Source organism: Lissotriton helveticus, chromosome 6 (assembly GCF_964261635.1).
Source record: "Lissotriton helveticus chromosome 6, aLisHel1.1, whole genome shotgun sequence".
Lineage (NCBI taxonomy): Eukaryota > Metazoa > Chordata > Amphibia > Caudata > Salamandridae > Lissotriton > Lissotriton helveticus.
This window is the reverse complement of record NC_136067.1, coordinates 11,712,117-11,733,575: the sequence shown is the minus strand read 5'-3', so window position 1 is coordinate 11,733,575 and position 21,459 is coordinate 11,712,117. Positions and strand designations below refer to the sequence as shown.

At 45.4% G+C, this 21,459-nt stretch overlaps 1 protein-coding gene across 1 annotated transcript in view; it reads right to left on the bottom strand.

Moving 5' to 3' along the window:
- TTBK1 (tau tubulin kinase 1) overlaps positions 1-8,867 on the bottom strand; it is a 405,906-nt gene extending 397,039 nt beyond the window's left edge. Inside the window, exon 1 of the mRNA XM_078647282.1 lies at positions 8,661-8,867. The gene's annotated coding sequence lies outside the window, so the exon portion shown is untranslated. The remainder of the gene's footprint in view (positions 1-8,660) is intronic.
- Between the last annotated feature and the right edge of the window lie 12,592 nt (positions 8,868-21,459).

The following is a 21,459-nucleotide window of genomic DNA, read 5'->3' as shown; positions in this document are numbered from 1 at the left end:
GGGACCTTGAAAATCCGGTGTGGTTTACACTACTCTCTGAAGGGTCGGTTTGGCTAACATTAGCTGCAAACCGCAACCTTTGCTTGCAATTAATCTAGCAATAAGCATTTCAAGTGCCAAATGCACTGCTGATCACTTTAAGAGGCACGTGACCGCCTGAGCAGGGATCGCACATCCCAGCGTGCCGTCCAGGAAAACTTAGGGGCAGATTTACTACTTCTGGGGCATCTCTGCTAATCAGCAGGGATGCGCCAGAAGAGTTGCGACGCATCTGCCCACCCGTGCGCCACCACTGAAGCGCCGCATTTACAATGCGGCCCACCATGGTGCACGGATGGGCAGATGCGTGTCGCATCCCCCCGGCAGAAAGGCGGCGCATTGCTAGAGTCACGTCGCAAGCGCGACGCAGCTCCAGCAAGGCTCGGGGTGCCCCTATTCCCAACATGCTGCGTCAATCCTTACGCCTGCTTCAAGCAGGCGCAGGGTTTTGACGCAGCATGGCCGTAAAAGTGACTGAGTGCAATCTTGTAGATTTCACTCAGCCACTTTTCGGAGGCGTTCCTGCGCCGGAACGCCCCCCTCCTATGCTGGAACGCCCACATGCGGTGCAGGGCTTTACAACGTGACGCATCTCCCAGATGCGTCATGTTATAAATACCCCGCAGCATGGTGCTGGCTTTGCGTCACTACTGCGTCAAAAAAGTGACGCAACGGCGACACAAATGTGCCGTACGAGGTTTGTAAATCTGCCCCCGAGAGTGCACAAGTGGTGAAATGTGGTGTAAATGTGGTGTTGCATGACTATTTTCATTTCTCTGCATTGTTCTGTGGCTTGAGAGGGGAAACAACAAGCACAAGGCGCTAGCAAAAGCAAACAGCAATCATTTTATTACTCGCCCCAAATGTGGGATTATTTGATATATCTGGAGGCCTAAGATTTTTAAATTGCACTGACCCTTCCTGTCAGTATCAACAGCACCCCAGGAGCACGTGATTAATAGTGTAATGTCTGTCAACGCAGCATCACGGCATTTTGATCATTAACAGAGACTTTAACGCCCAAACTTCTACAGCTGTGATATTTGAATGCAACCTCCAATGTTTTAGAGTAGAGAAGATAACTCTGATATGTAGTTCCCTGTCAGTTTATTCTGTTGCGGTATTTTAGGAGGAGACAGGTAGTAAAAGGTGGGCTGGGGTCCCCACCTCACCCCAGGTCATTATGGACTCTGGTTTCACTCCAGGTCTTTTGTGTGGCAGCCTGATGCATTGTGGGAGTTGGAGTCTTGATTTGCTTCTACTGTACAAATTAGACCAGCACACCTGGAATCAGTCATTTGTAGGTGGAAAGTTCCGGACTGGAGACAGTGTCCGTAAGATCCTGGTGGGAGAGGGTCGCCTTACTGTGTGCCCCGCTCCCCCTTCTATCACCCAAAATGCTGCCAATGACAGCTCCCCTTCATCAGGCCTGGAGGGGTTCAGTATTGCTACTAGGCCTGGGCGTCAAATTCCGTTCCGCTTGCGGAATTTGCGCAATTTCGCGTTCCGTGGAGAACGCGAAATTGCCCAAAAATCTGCGGTCCGCCACTTCGCAAAATTTTTTGCTTGTTCACGTTCTCACAAAATCCGTGTTCACAAGATATTTCCCCCTTTGCACGCGAAAAAAAAGATTGCGAACAGTAAAAAAGCATTGGAAACAAGCAATTCCGGAATTTCTGCTTATTCGGAGATTTTTTACCATTTCGCAGAGATTTGCGTAACGCGATTAAGCAAATTCCGCCCACCCCTAATTGCTACCAGCCCATAAAAGGTGCCCGAAGTCGGTTCGAGAGAATGGTTAGCTGATTGCAATGCTGAATCCAAAGCCGAACGTGTTGGCCAAAGTTACCCCGTGCACCTGGACTGACCGATCAAATGCCACCCACTGACTCAGAGTCACATAACATAGCATTTGAAAAGCGTATGTTCACCCAAGGGTAACTTGGCGCTGTACAACAGATGTTTATTGTTACCCAACACTACTCATTTTATCGACCTCAGAAGGATGAAATGCTGAGTAAACCCTCTGGTATTTGAACCTGTGACCATGAGGTCGAACATAGGCCCCTACAGTGGATGCATTCGTCCACTGAGCCACCAGACCCGGCTGGCATCAGACAGGTCTCTGCCCAGGGGCGACCATTAGGGGAGAAAACCCCTAGTGGGATGATCTGGCTGCAGCGCTGCGCTTGGGAAGCCCTAGTTTGGGGGACCGACTCAGGTTCTGGGAAAAATTGGATATTGAATAACTGCCTTTCTACTTTATTTAAGTTGATAATTTCACTGCTTTGTAATACTCTGGAAACGAGAAGACGCCTGTAGAAAGCACAGAGTTCAGCGTGAAGCCGGCATGAAGCCGGCGTGATGCCGGGCTGACGACTAACTCCTCTAGTTTAACTTCTACAGCTCAGATCTGGACAGGGACTTGGGTGGCGAGCCAAAGTGCTCATTTCAAAGATGAAAGGGAAGCACAAACAGGCACTTTTTTACGCTGATGACAACCCTGCTGCAGAGCTGTCTGACCGGTCGGTTGTATGATATAGATAAAGGGCCTTGTTTTAGAGTTTGGTGGATGGAATACTCTGTCATAATATGACAAATATCCATCTGCCTCATTATAAGTCCAATAGGATCTCAGGAACCTGTAAAGTACCAGACGAGGTAGCCCTCACGTTTGTGAAAGAGTAACCCGTCCACCAAACACTAAAACAGGCCCACAATTGTTTGACAACTAACAACATAACATGTGTATTTGGAAAGCACACGTTCGCCCAGAAGGGTATCTTTGCCGCTGAATACCAGATGTTTATTGTTAACCAACTCAATGATACTCATTTTATCGACCTCAGAAGGATGAAAGGCTGAGTGGACCCACCGGGACCTGAACTTGTGACGAGGAGGTAAACACAGGCCCCTACTGTGGACGCATTAGCCCACTGAGCCACAAGATGCGGCCTAATCAACAAAGACCAAACTCATATATTTTGCCCATGGCTTTGGTGACAAAGCTTTAATCTTGGAAATAAATCCAGTGGTTGAGATGCTGGCAGATGTTAATTGGAAATGAGCCCCTTTGCTAGATAAGAAGAGGTTCCATCTTTTACAGCTGAGAAACTCCTTGATTCATTACAATGGCAGATATGGGACTTATACTGCAACCTTGGAAAGCCTGAGAGAAGAGAATGTGTACAGTGAAGCTCTGGTCTTGAAATGTTAATACGCAGGACAGTATTGTGGCTACTGTATTGATTCGATCGATTGATTGACTTCTGGAAGGTATGGTTAATTGCAAAGGTTAAAAAAAATGACTTTGCTGGCACGGCCACTGTGGCTCGACTAGCCTCATTCTGGCACGATCCAGACCTGGCTGGTCTCAGCGACACTAGAGTCCACTCAACATTTTTGTGTGTTCTTGGGCCAGATTTACAAAGGTTTTGCATTACTTATAACACAGACCCGACGCAAAATCCTTTTCAGGATTTACAAACCAATGGAAGTTGTTTTTTGCATTGGTTTGTAAGGAAAAACGAAAGCAAACCAGAGCAAAGTGCTGCTTTGCGTTACTCTGCATCAAGCGGGAGTTCCATGGGTGGTACATGGGCATTCCTATACAAACACTGATGGGTTTTGTCGCAAAACCCTATCTAGTGACAATGGTAAACAGGGTTTTGCGTTACAAAATAACTTCCCTTGAAAGCAGCCATTAAAAAGGAGAAATGCTCTTACTTCTACTAACTTTTCCTACTCTGCATGTCTGCTGCACTGTACAGCACACATCTGAAGTGGGAAAAGTTTTAAAGTCAGTCCTAGCATATTAATTTGTACTGGAAGGGCACTCTTCCAGGACAGAACCTATGGTACACTCACTCAGCCACCGTTGCACTATGGTACAAGGATTTCTGCGTGGCGCTTGGCAGCATGATTAAGTAATTAAAAGTTTAAGACATAACATTTCTGGTCTACGAAAGGGTCTTCTTCCCTAAAATTGGGAATATTTGCAGACCCAGTGAGTCAATGCTCCAGTGCGCACGACTCACACCACGGGTCAAGTGACTCTATTTGTTTAGGTCACTTCTTTTTCTTGCCTGATCTGTCATCATAAGCTTCTGGAAGCTATATTCCTTTTGCAGTTCCATTTAATTAAATGTGTTAACACATGAAAATGGCCAAGAAGTGGTACGTTGTAGCCGTATGACTCACCCATGTCCCAGGCAGTAGAGTTGCGCAAGCCACTGAAAGCTTGAACTGGACTCAAAACACACAAGATGATGGAAGGAAGGTTGCACAATGACAAAACATTCACCCCCAGTCACAGATCTGGGTTTAATCCATCGTTATTTTGCTCACCAAGCCACCCCAGTTCACACATGGCCATATGCAAATCAGTCTTGACCCTGTGCCTCATGGGAACAGTCAAAGCCCGAACTGCCAAACCATGCCTACCCTGGACCAGAATCAAGCATCCTAGGACACGTTTCTGGCTATCAGCCGTCTTCGGCCAGGATAGCTTGACTCCAGTGGCGTAGTGAGCACGGGACCCACAACTGGGCATACCCTTCCCACATAGGGTGAACAGCAAAACACACAAGATGATGGACAGAATGTTGCACAATGGCAAAACAGGAACTTGACTCAAGCCTGCAGCCTGGCTCCGGCTAAGTTCAAGGTCCAGTTGGAAACTCAAGCCCATAACGAGCGGAGCTTTCATGTGACTTCTGCCTGCCTGTACATCCCTCTACCTACAATTTGGCATTACTGTCAGAGTTTCTGACTGTGGAACTAGGTTTGGGTCTTCGCGTTGACTCAACATTCTGTGATACTGGCACATCACTTAATTTCAACGTGCCTATAAACAATGCATGTGACCTTGTGTAATGTCCCTGGTGCGCGTGTCAAGTTTGTTAACATAAGAATGGGACCCCCTCTATGTTTACTACAATGGTCAGGGAAAGAGAGGAGAAGCAAAAAACACTATAAGAAATATTCCCCCTCGACCTCTACAGTTCTGGCGGTAACACCTCCAACACTTTGACTTTTATACTTTAACACATAATGGCAACATCAAAATTTTTTGATTTATAGTTTTATTATTTTTTTAGTTATATTTTATAGTACAAAATTATCATTTATCAATTTATCATCTCAACTTGTACATTTTCAGAAGCTCATTACATAAAACACATAGTACTACATTAAAGACAATAAAAAACCATTCCATGCAGAGAAAACAATGTGAAAAAAGAAAACATTCTTACAATTGCATACACCAAACTCTCATCATACATACTACATTCACTCTTAATTCTGCGTCTGAGGGATCGCAGGTTGAGGTGCGAGTTTATACGCAAGGTCGACGCGTTTCGGCGGTGTAAAACCACCTTCCTCAGGACCTTTCTTGCAGAATACTCAGATATTCAAAGAAATATTTTATAACCCCTGCATGGTCGGGTATCTGTAACGATAAATGACATACATTTGCATCTTTTATAATCATTAATTTCTTCAACTTCATTATACTTCGACATCAATTCAATAAATTGAGTTGCCCTATGTACACCAAGAGAACCTGCTTATTTGCACATTTTATTATTTAATTATTTCACATCTTGTAAAGCCGGACCTGAACCAACAGGGCCGCATCACTGCTCGACTCTCGTCATGGACCAAAAACATTTTATCGACTGAAAAAGCAAAAATATATAACTAAATGTGAGAGGTTTCTGTAATTTTATACATAAGCTCATCAACTAAATCATTCGGGTAGTAACTACCCGAAGAATAGCTATCTGACATAATTGGTAAGCGCTCAGAATGAATGTGAACATAGACCTTTTTTTAAAAATCTCCAGCTTAACAGACAAGTGATATAAGTTGTTTCTGATCCGACATAGGAACGCCTAAAAGTTAAATCTGAAAAGGTTTTGAACTTGCGATTGGAGCAGGGTTCCAGTCCACTGACAAATCTAAGGTATATTACATGTTAAGACTCTTTTAATTGCTTTGCAAAACCCCACCAGCAACTTTCTCTAGGTGTTAGCTTCTATAAATGGAAATGTGGAAATGTATATATATATTTTTTATCTCAGAAGCCATCTTTGAGAATGATTTAGTTGATGAGCTTATGTATAAAATTACAGAAACCTCTCACATTTAGTTATATATTTTTGCTTTTTCAGTCGATAAAATGTTTTTGGTCCATGACGAGAGTCGAGCAGTGATGCGGCCCTGTTGGTTCAGGTCCGGCTTTACAAGATGTGAAATAATTAAATAATAAAATGTGCAAATAAGCAGGTTCTCTTGGTGTACATAGGGCAACTCAATTTATTGAATTGATGTCGAAGTATAATGAAGTTGAAGAAATTAATGATTATAAAAGATGCAAATGTATGTCATTTATCGTTACAGATACCCGACCATGCAGGGGTTATAAAATATTTCTTTGAATATCTGAGTATTCTGCAAGAAAGGTCCTGAGGAAGGTGGTTTTACACCGCCGAAACGCGTCGACCTTGCGTATAAACTCGCACCTCAACCTGCGATCCCTCAGACGCAGAATTAAGAGTGAATGTAGTATGTATGATGAGAGTTTGGTGTATGCAATTGTAAGAATGTTTTCTTTTTTCACATTGTTTTCTCTGCATGGAATGGTTTTTTATTGTCTTTAATGTAGTACTATGTGTTTTATGTAAAGAATGAGCTTCTGAAAATGTACAAGTTGAGATGATAAATTGATAAATGATAATTTTGTACTATAAAATATAACTAAAAAAATAATAAAACTATACATCAAAAAATTTTGATGTTGCCATTATGTGTTAAAGTATAAAAGTCAAAGTGTTGGAGCTGTTACCGCCAGAACTGTAGAGGTCGAGGGGGAATATTTCTTATAGCGCGTGTCAAGTTTGCCCTGTATTTAAAAAAATGCAGAAAATGAACTAAGAGGTGAAAACAAAGTCTTAATATAAGAATAGACAATTGAGAACCATTTCCTGGCTGATGTGTACAAAGTGAAACCAAAAACACGGATAACTTGCAGCTTCCCAGCTTAAAAGCAATTACTTTATTTCACCAAAACTCTTTTCTCTTCATTATTACGTATGAAAGCACTTTCGAATATGAGTTCAAACTACCAGTTGTACAAAACTATCATTTGAATAAGTACTTCTCAGTGCTCTGCTATATTGTGCTTTGTTGATGTTAAAGCTTACACATGCTCAATAAATGCACTTTTTTCAATTTTGATGAGCTTTTTACCATATTTTACTTAATATCTGTAGTATGATTTACATCACCAATATTTTCAGAGTTCGGCTTGTGAACAGGCGATTATATCAGAGCCAGGACCTTGGCGCGGCCCTCCCTGTTACTGTGTTGGCTCTGCCCCCTCTACCAGGCAGTGAGACACACAGGAGTGAGTGTGAGCTGTGTCACCCTCCCCTCTGGTCAGAGTCTGCTCCTAGCTGGACCCCTGACACCATATGTGATGCTGCGCCTGCGCTCTGTGTGGCTGCGTCTGCTGCCCTGACACTTGCCGAGTTGTCTCCTCTCTCTCTGGACATTCAAGGATAGTGGGTGACCGGACTATGTCATTCTCACCTTTGCTTTTATTGCTCTTCCCCCCCCTCCGCTGCACTGCATATTTATTTCCCATGCTGTATTTTTTCAGTGGTTTGCTTCCTCACAGTCGGCCTACTATGTCATGTAATGTCCTTCTGCTGCTTACTGTGTGTATGTAAAGCGCTCTGATGCCTACGGGGTCAAGCTAGCAGACCCCCCTCCCCCAAAGCGCCTTGAGACCCTCCAGGTGAGTAGAGCGCTATACAAATTTCTTGATTGATTGATATATAAAACTTTTAAAATAAAAATTTTAAAAAATTTAAAAAATACAATGATGCTGTTGCATGTTAGACCTGCCACAGTAAACAAGCCCCTGGTGCAGGGTGTGAGTGAGATGACACAGTGAGTTACAGTGTTCTACAATAAAATAAAATACAATCAAAATTAAATTAAAATTAAATTAAAATAAATGAGTGAGGCTGCAAAATAAAATAAAATTAAAATAAATAGACTCCCCTAAAATGAGTGAGGCTGCACCCAGAGGTGGGTTGGACTGACTGAGTGAGACTGTGCCTTTGCAATCATTCTTTCTACTTCCCAGGGACTTTGATCTCTGCCTCCCTCCCAATGCTCATCCTCCATGCCGCCATTTTGCCTCTGCAGGGAGATACCGCAGTCACCAAACCACAATCCCCAGCATGCACACGGCTTCGTCCATTCACTATTGCAGGGGAGCGCCTACAACTCCCGGCGTGCCCCCGCACGGCCACCCTCACCCAATCACTAGGCTGGCATGACAAGCACGCTCCGACACTACAACTCCCGGCGTGCCACGCTGCTCCCTGACAGCTGCAGAGCCGGAGGAGACTACAGCTCCCGTCGCCGCCCGCGCGCCCCGCTCGCTCTCTGCAGGCGCAGCGATGCCGCGCGGCACGCCGGGAGTTGTAGTCTTCTGGAGCTCTGCGGCGGTGGTGAATTGGGGGACCCCCGCTCGGGCTCCGCAGTGCCCCGGCGTTGGCCGGGGGGGCCTCCCCGGCTCCCTCCCGCCCCGGCCGGCCTCCTACCTGCGTGGCTGCGGCTGCCCCCGAGGCGCCGGCGTGGCATGGCTCCTCCGCAGTGCGGGGGGCGGCTCAGAGCCGACGCCGGGCTGCGGCTCGTCCTCCCCCCGCAGGCGCCGGGCCCCCCCGCATCCTGTCAGCCCCCGGGGGTCTCTGCTCCCGCCGATCCCGGGCCCCAGCGCTGCGGATCCGACCCCGGAGGAGAGCAGCAGAGCCAGAGAGAGCGGAGGGGCGGGATACTCCCACAATGCACCGCGGCCGGAGAGGAGGAGGCGGCAGCATCAGCACCAGGGGCTGGGATGGAGGGGGGGAGGCTACACACACCTCTGACGTCACTCACTGCACGAGACACGGGGGATGCCCCCACAATGCATGGGGGGGAGGGGGCAGTGACATCACTGGGGGCAACAACACTTATTATACTCGCATAATGCACCAGGCTGAGGAGCAGGCATGGCACAGCAGGAGGGGCACAGGGAGTGCCACAATGCATGAAAGCAGCAGTGACGACACCCTCTCAAGGACAGACATGGGATACACTCCAGATGTGGCATCTGTGACGTCACTCACTGCACATACTAGAGGACATCAGGGCAAGAAATGTGACATCATTCACTGTCAAGGACAGACATGGGATTCACTCCAGATGTGGCATCTGTGACGTCACTCCCTGCACATGAGAGATGACACCAGGGCAAGGAATGTGACATCATTCACTGCCAAGGAGAGTCAGGGGGATACACCCCAGATGTGACACCTGTGATGTCACTCACTGCACATGAGAGGACACCAGGGCAAGAAATGTGACATCATTCACTGCCAAGGAGAGACATGGGATACACTCCAGATGTGGCATCTGGACGTCACTCACTGCACATGAGAGGACACCAGGGCAAGAAATGTGACATCATTCACTGCCAAGGACAGACATGGGATACACTCCAGATGTGGCACCTGTGACATCACTCACTGCGCATCAGAGGACACCAGGGCAAGAAATGTGACATCATTCACTGCCAAGGACAGACATGGGATGGATACACTCCAGATGTGGCACCTGTGACGTCACTCACTGCACATGAGAGGACATCAGGCCAAGAAATGTGACATCATTTACTGCCAAGGACAGACATGGGACACACTCCAGATGTGGCATCTGTGACGTCACTCACTGCACATGAAAGGACACCAGGGCAAGAAATGTGACATCATTCACTGCCAAGGACAGACATGGGACACACTCCAGATGTGGCATCTGTGATGTCACTCACTGCACATGAGAGAGGACATCACTGCCAAGGACAGACATGGGACACACTCCAGATGTGGCACCTGTGACGTCACTCACTGCCAAGGAGAGACATGGGATACACTCCAGATGTAGCATCTGTGACGTCACTCACTGCACATGAGAGGACACCGGGGCAAGAAATGTGACATCCTTCACTGCCAAGGACAGACATGGGATACACTCCAGATGTGGCATCTGTGATGTCACTCACTGCACATGAGAGGACACCAGGGCAAGAAATGCGACATCATTCCCTGCCAAGGACAGACATGGGACACACTCCAGATGTGGCACCTGTGACGTCACTCACTGCACATCAGAGGGCACCAGGGCAAGAAATGTGACATCATTCACTGCCAAGGACAGACATGGGATGGATACACTCCAGATGTGGCATCTGTGACGCCACTCACTGCACATGAGAGGACATCAGGGCAAGAAATGTGACATCATTTACTGCCAAGGACAGACATGGGCTACACTCCAGATGTGGCATCTGTGACGCCACTCACTGCACATCAGAGGGCACCAGGGCAAGAAATGTGACATCATTCACTGCCAAGGACAGACATGGGCTACACTCCAGATGTGGCATCTGTGACGTCACTCACTGCACATGAGAGGACATCAGGGCAAGAAATGTGACATCATTCACTGCCAAGAACAGACATGGGATGCACTCCAGATGTGGCATCTGTGACGTCACTCCCTGCACATGAGAGATGACACCAGGGCAAGGAATGTGACATCATTCACTGTCAAGGAGAGACATGGGATACACTCCAGATGTGGCATCTGTGACGCCACTCACTGCACATGAGAGGACATCAGGGCAAGAAATGTGACATCATTTACTGCCAAGGACAGACATGGGCTACACTCCAGATGTGGCATCTGTGACGTCACTCACTGCACATGAGAGGACATCAGGGCAAGAAATGTGACATCATTCACTGCCAAGAACAGACATGGGACACACTCCAGATGTGGCATCTGTGATGTCACTCACTGCACATGAGAGATGACACCAGGGCAAGAAATGTGACATCATACACTGTCAAGGACAGACATGGGACACACTCCAGATGTGGCACCTGTGACGTCACTCACTGCACATCAGAGGGCACCAGGGCAAGAAATGTGACATCATTCACTGCCAAGGACAGACATGGGATGGATACACTCCAGATGTGGCACCTGTGACGTCACTCACTGCACATGAGAGGACATCAGGCCAAGAAATGTGACATCATTTACTGCCAAGGACAGACATGGGACACACTCCAGATGTGGCATCTGTGACGTCACTCACTGCACATGAGAGGACACCAGGGCAAGAAATGTGACATCATTCACTGCCAAGGACAGACATGGGACACACTCCAGATGTGGCATCTGTGATGTCACTCACTGCACATGAGAGAGGACATCACTGCCAAGGACAGACATGGGACACACTCCAGATGTGGCACTTGTGACGTCACTCACTGCCAAGGAGAGACATGGGATACACTCCAGATGTAGCATCTGTGACGTCACTCACTGCACATGAGAGGACACCGGGGCAAGAAATGTGACATCCTTCACTGCCAAGGACAGACATGGGATACACTCCAGATGTGGCATCTGTGATGTCACTCACTGCACATGAGAGGACACCAGGGCAAGAAATGCGACATCATTCACTGCCAAGGACAGACATGGGACACACTCCAGATGTGGCACCTGTGACGTCACTCACTGCACATCAGAGGGCACCAGGGCAAGAAATGTGACATCATTCACTGCCAAGGACAGACATGGGATGGATACACTCCAGATGTGGCATCTGTGACGCCACTCACTGCACATGAGAGGACATCAGGGCAAGAAATGTGACATCATTCACTGCCAAGGACAGACATGGGCTACACTCCAGATGTGGCATCTGTGACGTCACTCACTGCACATGAGAGGACATCAGGGCAAGAAATGTGACATCATTCACTGCCAAGAACAGACATGGGATGCACTCCAGATGTGGCATCTGTGACGTCACACTGACATGAGAGAGGACACCAGGGCAAGAAATGTGACATCATTCACTGCCAAGGACAGACATGGGATACAGCCCAGATGTGGCATCTGTGACCTCACTCACTGCACATGAGAGGACACCAGGGCAAGAAATGTGACATCATTTACTGCCAAGGACAGACATGGGCTACACTCCAGATGTGGCATCTGTGACGTCACTCACTGCACATGAGAGGACATCAGGGCAAGAAATGTGACATCATTCACTGCCAAGGACAGACATGGGACACACTCCAGATGTGGCATCTGTGATGTCACTCACTGCACATGAGAGAGGACATCACTGCCAAGGACAGACATGGGACACACTCCAGATGTGGCACCTGTGACGTCACTCACTGCCAAGGAGAGACATGGGATACACTCCAGATGTAGCATCTGTGACGTCACTCACTGCACATGAGAGGACACCGGGGCAAGAAATGTGACATCCTTCACTGCCAAGGACAGACATGGGATACACTCCAGATGTGGCATCTGTGACGTCACTCCCTGCACATGAGAGATGACACCAGGGCAAGGAATGTGACATCATTCACTGTCAAGGAGAGACATGGGATACACTCCAGATGTGGCATCTGTGACGCCACTCACTGCACATGAGAGGACATCAGGGCAAGAAATGTGACATCATTTACTGCCAAGGACAGACATGGGCTACACTCCAGATGTGGCATCTGTGACGTCACTCACTGCACATGAGAGGACATCAGGGCAAGAAATGTGACATCATTCACTGCCAAGAACAGACATGGGATGCACTCCAGATGTGGCATCTGTGACGTCAGTGCACACGAGAGGACACCAGGGCAAGAAATGTGACATCATTCACTGTCAAGGACAGACATGGGATACACCCCAGATGTGGCATCTGTGATGTCACTCACTGCACATGAGAGGACACCAGGGCAAGAAATGTGACATCATTCACTGTCAAGGACAGACATGGGATACACCCCAGATGTGGCATCTGTGACGTCACTCACTGCACATGAGAGGACATCAGGGCAAGAAATGTGACATCATTCACTGCCAAGAACAGACATGGGATGCACTCCAGATGTGGCATCTGTGACGTCAGTGCACACGAGAGGACACCAGGGCAAGAAATGTGACATCATTCACTGTCAAGGACAGACATGGGATACACCCCAGATGTGGCATCTGTGATGTCACTCACTGCACATGAGAGGACACCAGGGCAAGAAATGTGACATCATTCACTGTCAAGGACAGACACGGGATACACTCCAGATGTGGCATCTGTGACGTCACTCACTGCACATGAGAGGACACCAGGGCAAGACATGTGACATCATTCACTGCCAAGAACAGACATGGGATGCACTCCAGATTAGTGTAGGAGAGTAAGATCTGCTTACTATGGTTACCCCCACTTTTTGCTGGTGTTTCACTGTTTTTCGACTTTAGTCTGGCTGGGGCCCTGATATCCAGGACCCCAGCCTAGCTGCTACCTCTCTAAAATGATTGCATGTACATTAGGTACACTCCAGATTGGTTAATGGGTTACCCTTGTGAGTCCATAGTATATGGTACCTTAGGTACTCAGGGCATAGGTACCACAGATGCCTACCAGGGGCTGAAGCACGTATTATGCAACCCCTGGGAAGCCTTCCAAAATGGCACCACAGATCTGCTACTGCAGCCTGGGTAGGTGGTGCATGCACTCCTTACTAAGATATAGGTTACCTATATTTACCTTTAATCACTGACACATATAAACCTATAAGTCACTCCTATGGCAGGCCTTATCAATCCTGAAGGCAGGGTGCTTGGTTTTGTGTGAGAGGGTGCCCATGCATGAGCAGGACCCCTCTGCAGCTTTCCGAATCTATTCTCTGAGGCTGTTCTGTGATGCAGCCGGACCATATACTGAAGTGCATTATAACCTTGCTGTAAATACTAACTTTGGAATGACTGCATGGAAACATGTCGTGTTTGGTGTCAAACACTTTGGAATCCTACCCCCTACCCCCTGCCAGTCCTGGCGGCAGGGGTAGAATGTTACCCTTCTAGAGGGAGAGACAGGTACACACTGGTCTAATTAGTAATAGTTTAAAGGAACCCTGGCATCACAAAATGGATGCCGCAGACACGGGTCTGGCCTCCTGCTGCTGGACGAAACTCCGGCAGGGGAGGCTTGGACAATAGGTTTCCTGTCACAGGGAGGTGTGACCCTCTCCCAGACAGGCTTTAGTGTATTTGGGCTGGGTAGGTGCATTCATAGAATGCTTTTCAGACAGTGCTGGGGGCACACTTGGTGTCCCTGTGCATACCCCAGTTCAAACCGGTTGCAGGGGCACTCAGCCCCTGCTCTGGCATGAAACTGGGCAAAGGGTATGGGGTGTAACCACCCCTCTTCCCAGACCCTCCCATAGGCGGGTCACCAGAGTATGTTCAACCCCCTAACTTAGTATAAGTATGGGACCACAGGCCTTAGGACTTCAGATTACACCTGGATGAAGCTCTGCAACATATATCTTGGAACTTCAACATTCTACACGACTAGAAGACGGAAGAATCTCCATTGGGGTCAAAAACAGGCACCAAAGAAGCATCTAGCCTGTCTGCATTTCCGAAGCTCCTGCCGGACTCCGAAGTATTTGGAACTCAGGACAGGGACTTCCAGACTTCTCAGAGGCCAACACGAGATCCCAGCAAAGCTGAGACCCACAGCCCTCACGAGTGACATGGAACAGGAACTCCTGGACACCGTGCGCATTTGCAAGTGCATTGATTTACCGAGCTTTCCCGAAGTTGTGCATAGGGCTACTTGTAGTCCAAGCCCCGAGCACCATCTGCACCGAAGATTGTGGGCATACACTCCACGAATGTTCCGTGAGCCCGCTTCTAGCATTTCTGCGCAAGGCCCCTTCACAATCCCTGGTCGGTCAACTGGTGGGTCCCCACGAAGGTCACTCTTCTTTCCTTTGGGCTTCCCTGGTTGCTCCGGACGTGCCCTGACTCCCCACCAAGTGGTGAGTGCCTCAGATCTTGCTGGTCTGCACCCAAGCCAATCTTTGCTTTCTGCGTGGGTTGCTGTTGTCAAGGCTTCTTGGGTCCAATCTGGAAACCGACACCATAGCACTCGACATGCTTCGTGGGACAGCTTGAATCCAGCTCCTGGTCATCCTCGACGCCTCCTGGTCCTCGTGGCTGAAGAGTCAAGCTTCACCTTCTTCACCTGAAATCACCCGACATCGGTGGGCATCCGCTCATCACCTTCCTGGACACTGTCAAGTGACCCAGACTCTGTCCCCTCTGCTTTCAGGTTCTTCACATCTCCGATCCACCCTTGGATCCACCCGGACACTTTCCACTTCGACACCAGCAGCACTTCGCTGCAGCTCTCCATTGAAATTGACGACAAAACCCGACACGAAAAGACACCTATGCACCCGGCTTCCCTGGGTGAGGTAACTCAAGCACTCCGGTGCTCCCGTGGGTGTTGACTCTAGAACCTCCTAGTTCTAAAGGGGTTTGCTCCAAGTCCTCTTCTAAGTGTCCTTAATCTTTAAAATTCCAATCGCGACTTTCCCCATAGAAGTTAATGGTGATTCGCGGCTGTGTTTAGACACTGCACGCGTACCCCGTGGGTCCCCTGTGTCACTACCTTGGGTGGTCCCTGGTGGCCCCAGCGGTTCTAAAGACTCTAGGCCTTGTATCTAGGTCAGGCTTGGTTCTTATACCACTTTCTTAATATATGGTTTGGTACCCCCCTAGGGCTCAACGTATATTGTGCTAATTAAGTTTACTGATTGTACTTTTGCCTCTAGCCTCATAAAGAGACTAGAGGGGTGTGTTTAGAATAAATACATATATTTTATATATATACCTGGTGTGGTTCTCCTTTCATTTGGTCATTAATGAGATTATAGACTGGTAAAACAAGCTGCTTTACATTCCTTCAAGACTTAGCCTGAAGGCTGCTCTCCACAGCTACCACTAGGATAGCTTTCTATATAGGTTGTCTTTAAACCTACCATCAATAAGGCTCGTTTGGACTGGTGCATCTCTGCATTTTTTGTGTTTGATCAAGTCATCATTTTTCACAGAAACATCAGAAGGAACCACGACAAGTTTGACAACCCTGTTAAAATTCCAGACTCTATGATCCTACGTTCTAATTGCATTCTTGAACACTTAAATTACTTTCATAGGTTTTAGAAACTTGGAGGCAGATTTACGTCACGAGATGCGTCACGCATCTGCCTACCTTTGCGCCACGGCGCACCGCATTGTAAATGCGGCGCATCAGCCGTGACGCAAGGGTAGTTTTGCGTGACGCATTTATTCTGGCGCATCCCTGCTGATTTGCAGAGATGCGCCAGAACTCATAAATATGCCCCTTAGAACTAGCAAGAACGTGACCCTTACGAGGATTACGAATCCTAACCAAGTCACCAACCCGTATAAATGTTTTTTTACAGCTTTCCTTGTGTCAAACATTTCTTTATTCATGTACATTTTCTTAACTTCTTTTTCAATTTGTTCTGTCACCCTCCTCAAATACAAAATCAGAAGATTCTTTAGATACCCAGGAAGGACATAACATTGAGAAAGCTTTTCGTTTGCAAAAAAGCTCAAACGGAGTTCTACCAGTCATTGAATGAGGAGTCAATCTATAGCTTTTAACCTTGTTCTCTACATCAGAATACCAACACCTGTGGTTAGACAAAGCTCTTTGAATCGTCTCTTTGAGTACTCAATTAAATCTCTCAACTATCCCATTAGTCTCAAGGTGATAGAGAGAAGACCTTTTGTGTATAATACCCTTGTCATCCAAAAATGTAAACATTGCTTTTGAGGTGAATTGAACACTATTGTCGGAAAGAACTTTAGAAGGGAAACCTTCTCTTTTAAAAATATTATTAAGAAAAGAAATGACATTCAAACAGCCTGATTCATCAAGCCGAAATCGGCTCGCAAAGGGCCAGATTCTGAGAATCTGGCCCTTTGCGAGCGCTATTTGTGCATTTGGGATTCATCATCCCAAATGCAAAAATCGGTAATAGCGATTTCGCTATTTTGCGAGGATTTACATTTAAGGAATCTCTATTTGAGATTCCTTAAATGCAATTCATCATCCATTTAAAAATTGTGAATTCGCAATTTCGGCCCGCTATTTACCGCGAGGTCAAACCTCGTGGTAAATAGCGAAAACTTAGAAAAATGCTTTTAAAAGCATTTTTCTAAGTTGCATGTTGCACACACACATGTCCTTTGGACATGTGTGTGCGCAACACCTGTTTCAATTTGCATTTAAGGGGTGCTACAGGGTGTCCTTTGGACACCCCTGGCACCCTTTAAATCGCTATCTTATTTGCGATTAGCTAATTGCTAATCGCAAATAAGCAATACTCCCCAATCATTCCTATGGGCCTTTTGGCCCATAGGAATGTATGGGGAGTTATTCCTTATTTGCGATTAGCAATTTGCTACTCGCAAATAAGGAATGTGTAGGAATCGCTATTTATTTAGCAATTCCTACATGAATCCCGTTTTGCAAGTCATTAATTGCGATTCGTTATGAATCGCTATTAGGGGCTCGCAAAACGGGAGATTGATGAATAAGGCTGTTAGTTTCTACCGAGTTTGTAATCATGACCTCGGGCCATCTCAAACAAACATCAAGAAGGATTATGAGATATTTATCTACACTCGTGTGTTTTATGGGACCCAAGATATCGATAACTACCTCATCCCAAGCCAGCTTCTTTGGGAAGTGATCTTATGGTCATTGGTTGAACACGAGGTTTCAAACTCTTATCACATGCGCTACATTCACCACATTCACTAACAATTCTCTCAATCATTATGTCTATCGCAGGCCGCCAGTAAGTTTGTCTGAGTATCTCCTTGGTTTTGGAGATTCCAGGATGTCCATCATGTGCAAACTCTAACAGTTTTGATCTTAAAGAGGTTGGAGGTATTAATCTCGTACCTCTCAACAAAATGACATTTTGATAAGCTAGTTCTTCACATACTCAAAAGAAATCACTGAGATCTTCATGTACTTTTGCATGTTTGTCGTAATTTCCTGCAATACCTTGAATAACAGATTGTAAAATAGTATCTTTTGCAAGCTCGTCTTCCCACACATCTCTTTTTATAACACACTCATTGACTAAACACACAGCGTACTCATCTAACTCGTCAATGTCATCTTCTAATGCCTCACTCTAAGATATTGAAGTCAACTAAGCGAGAGCAGCAATCAGCCAAATTGTTTTTCGAGCCAGGAACATATACAACAGAAAATTCAAACTCCTGAAGAGCCACAACCCATTTTCTTACTCATGAGGAGATATTGTCAAGGCCCTTTTTTCCGAAGATCTCCCTCAGTGGTTTATGGTCAGTTTTGACAGTGAATTAGCATCCCCGTAAGAATTTTCTCAAGTTTCTTATGGCCCAGAAAATGCACAAAGCTTCCTTTTCCACTACTGAATAGTTCAATTCAGATCCTCTTAGTGATCTAGATAGAAACCAAATGGTTCTTTCAACTCCTTGATTATTTTGCTGCATGACAGCACCTAAACCTGCTGCACTAGCATCAGTCATGATGACGATATTATGACTTGGTTCAAAACTGCTTAGAGAAGAAGCCTTAGACAACAACTGTTTGACCAAAATGAATTCATTTTCACATTCAGAACCCCATTCAAAACGTACTCCCTTTTTTAGAAGAAGTCTCATGTTTTGAGTTTTGTGGGCAAAACTAGGTATGAATTTTGCGTAATATTCTGTCATGCCTAAAAATTTGACAACATGATCTTTACTACTCGGACTTGCCATGTTGTGAATAGTGTCAACAAGTTCCTTCTTGGGTCTGTACCTGAAGAAGAAATCCTATGACCTAAATAATCAATCTCTGTAAGACTAAATTTGCATTTGTTTGCTTTCAAAGTAAGGGAATTAGCTTCTAAAATGTTTAATACGTCCCTTACCCTTTTGTCATACTCCTCTTTGTTACGTCCAAAGACGAGTATGTCGTCTTGATAAATTTTAATGCCTTCCACATTGCTAAGAATACGTTCCATCATCCTTTGAAATATTGCAGCAGCAGAGATCAACCCAAAAGGCATTATAAGAAATGAAAACGTACCAAACGGAGTGATAAATGCTGTTAAGTCTTTTGAGTCTGGGTGTAACTTTACTTGGTGATACGCTGAGGCCAAGTCTAAGGAGGAAAATAATTTGGCTCCATTCAGAAGAGACAACGTTTCTGATATGTTGGGAAGTGGATAGTGGTCAACCACAACACACTTGTTCAGACCTCTTAAGTCTATACAAAGCCTGGACTCACCATTACTCTTAAGAGCCATTACAACTGGTGAAAACCATTCTGAAGCTTCAACTTCAGCAATAACTTCAGCACCTAAAAACTTGTCTAACTCCACTTTCATGTTTTCTTTTACCGTGATAGGAACACTTCTTACTTTGCTAATAATTGGAACAGCCCCCTTTTTAAAAATGATTTTATGTGAATAACCATTCAAACATCCCAGGCTCTTCTTAAAGACTAAAGGGAATTCCTTCTCAAAAGAGGAAATGGAACTGGAACCAGAAGACTCAACTTGAATCAAAGGTGCACCTTTGTCATTGTAATTATGGACTTTCAATATGACCTAGGGAGTTTCATTAGGATCCAGTATGATTCTTAGATCTCTTTGATGCAACCAACTGACTAAGGAATCACCTCTCTCAGATATGTAGATTTTCCCAAGGGTGTAAAGATTTTTAAAACTTATGTTCCCATTAAAATAACCTGTACGTTTAATCGGTTCTCCACCATACCCTTTGGCTTCGATGTCAGGTTTAATCAGTGTAACTTTAACTTTCAAGTATTTGTCATATACATCTTTAGGGATAAGAGTAATGTTTGCTCCAGACTTGAATAACATCCTAACCAGAGTACCATCAATGTGAACAGTCTCAAAAGGACCACTCTTTTCGCCGCCAGAGACACTGAGAATTATTTCTTCATCATTTTGATCTTCATCACACACAAACTCCTGAACTTTCTTTTTTCCCATACCAAAGCGACAACATTTAGACAAATGTCCTTTTTTTCTACATTTTTTACGTTGCCTTCCATCCTATACACCCTTTAAAACTGGCTACATGCCCATGTTCTCCACATCGGTAGCATGTAACTTGAAATTTCTCAGAATTAGAGGCACTCTTGCTGTGTTTTTTTTTTTATTCAGAGCAAACTTATTCATGTCATACTTATTAGGGTGAGAATTGGTAGTATCATTTTTTTTGTTATTAGAGTCATATACAGTTTCTACTTTGTCTTCTTTGGAAATCTCACCATTCTCTTTTTTAAGTTCTGCAACACATGCTTTCGTGTGCCCACAGGATTTGGCAATAGTAATCACTTCGGTTAAAGACGGATTATCCTTTTCCCAACAATCTACTTTGACTTTATGCAGGGAACATCCTAGCATGAATTGATCTCTCAACCTCTCTTCGTAATTTCCCCCAAAATTGCAAGTTGAGACAAGTTTCCTCAACACAGTAACATATTCTTCCACACTGTCACCTACTCGTTGCATGCGATAACCAAAATAATGTCTCTCTAGAACAGTAGACACCTTGGGTAGAAAATGTAAATCTAACTTCTTTAAACAAATTTCAAAATCATTTAAATTGTCAGCCTTAGAAGTTGATAAATCCGGTAGATGTTGAAAAATCTCTTGTCCTTCAGGGCTTAAACAATGAAGAAGAGAAACCTTTCTTTCTGTACTTAAAGAGACACCACAGACATTCCACTTTTACCAGGGAATGTTTGATTCACCTGGACCCATCAGAAAGAATGGAGGAGGAGGAACGTTCTGCATTTTGGATGTCAGAAAATGTACACCTGTAAAGGAAAAGGTTAATGTGAACAATAATAATAATAAAGAAATAAATAAGAAAATAAAATGTGTGTGCTTGTCACTGAGATTAAATTGACAAGCAAGATATATGTATAGTGTGATTGTGACTGAGAAAAAGTCCGATAAGAGAAGTGAAAGAATGTTTCCCACGCTGATTGGAACTACTTTATATTTGAAACAAAGAGTCTTTATTAAGAAGATTCCAAAGTGGAGTTTCCCACGAAGAAAAGTAAAATGGAACAGAGTATTGTGTGTAGAATTTTCAATGAAGAACCTTTAACAAAGTTGATTCCAAACACAAAGGTAAACGATCCAACTTCCAAGTTAAAGGTGACTGTGAAGTAACAGGAAGAGCAGCAACAGTTCATTCAGGTTGGCAGTCACAGGAATTGAGGAAAACTCCATTTGTGGAAGTCAGCAGTCTAGTTGTAGTCCCTTTACGAGGAAGTGACATGCGTGTGTTGTTTCTCAAATTTCAATGCGTGTAAAAGAACCCGGGCAGCGCGATAAGAATCTTCGATAATGAAGAAAG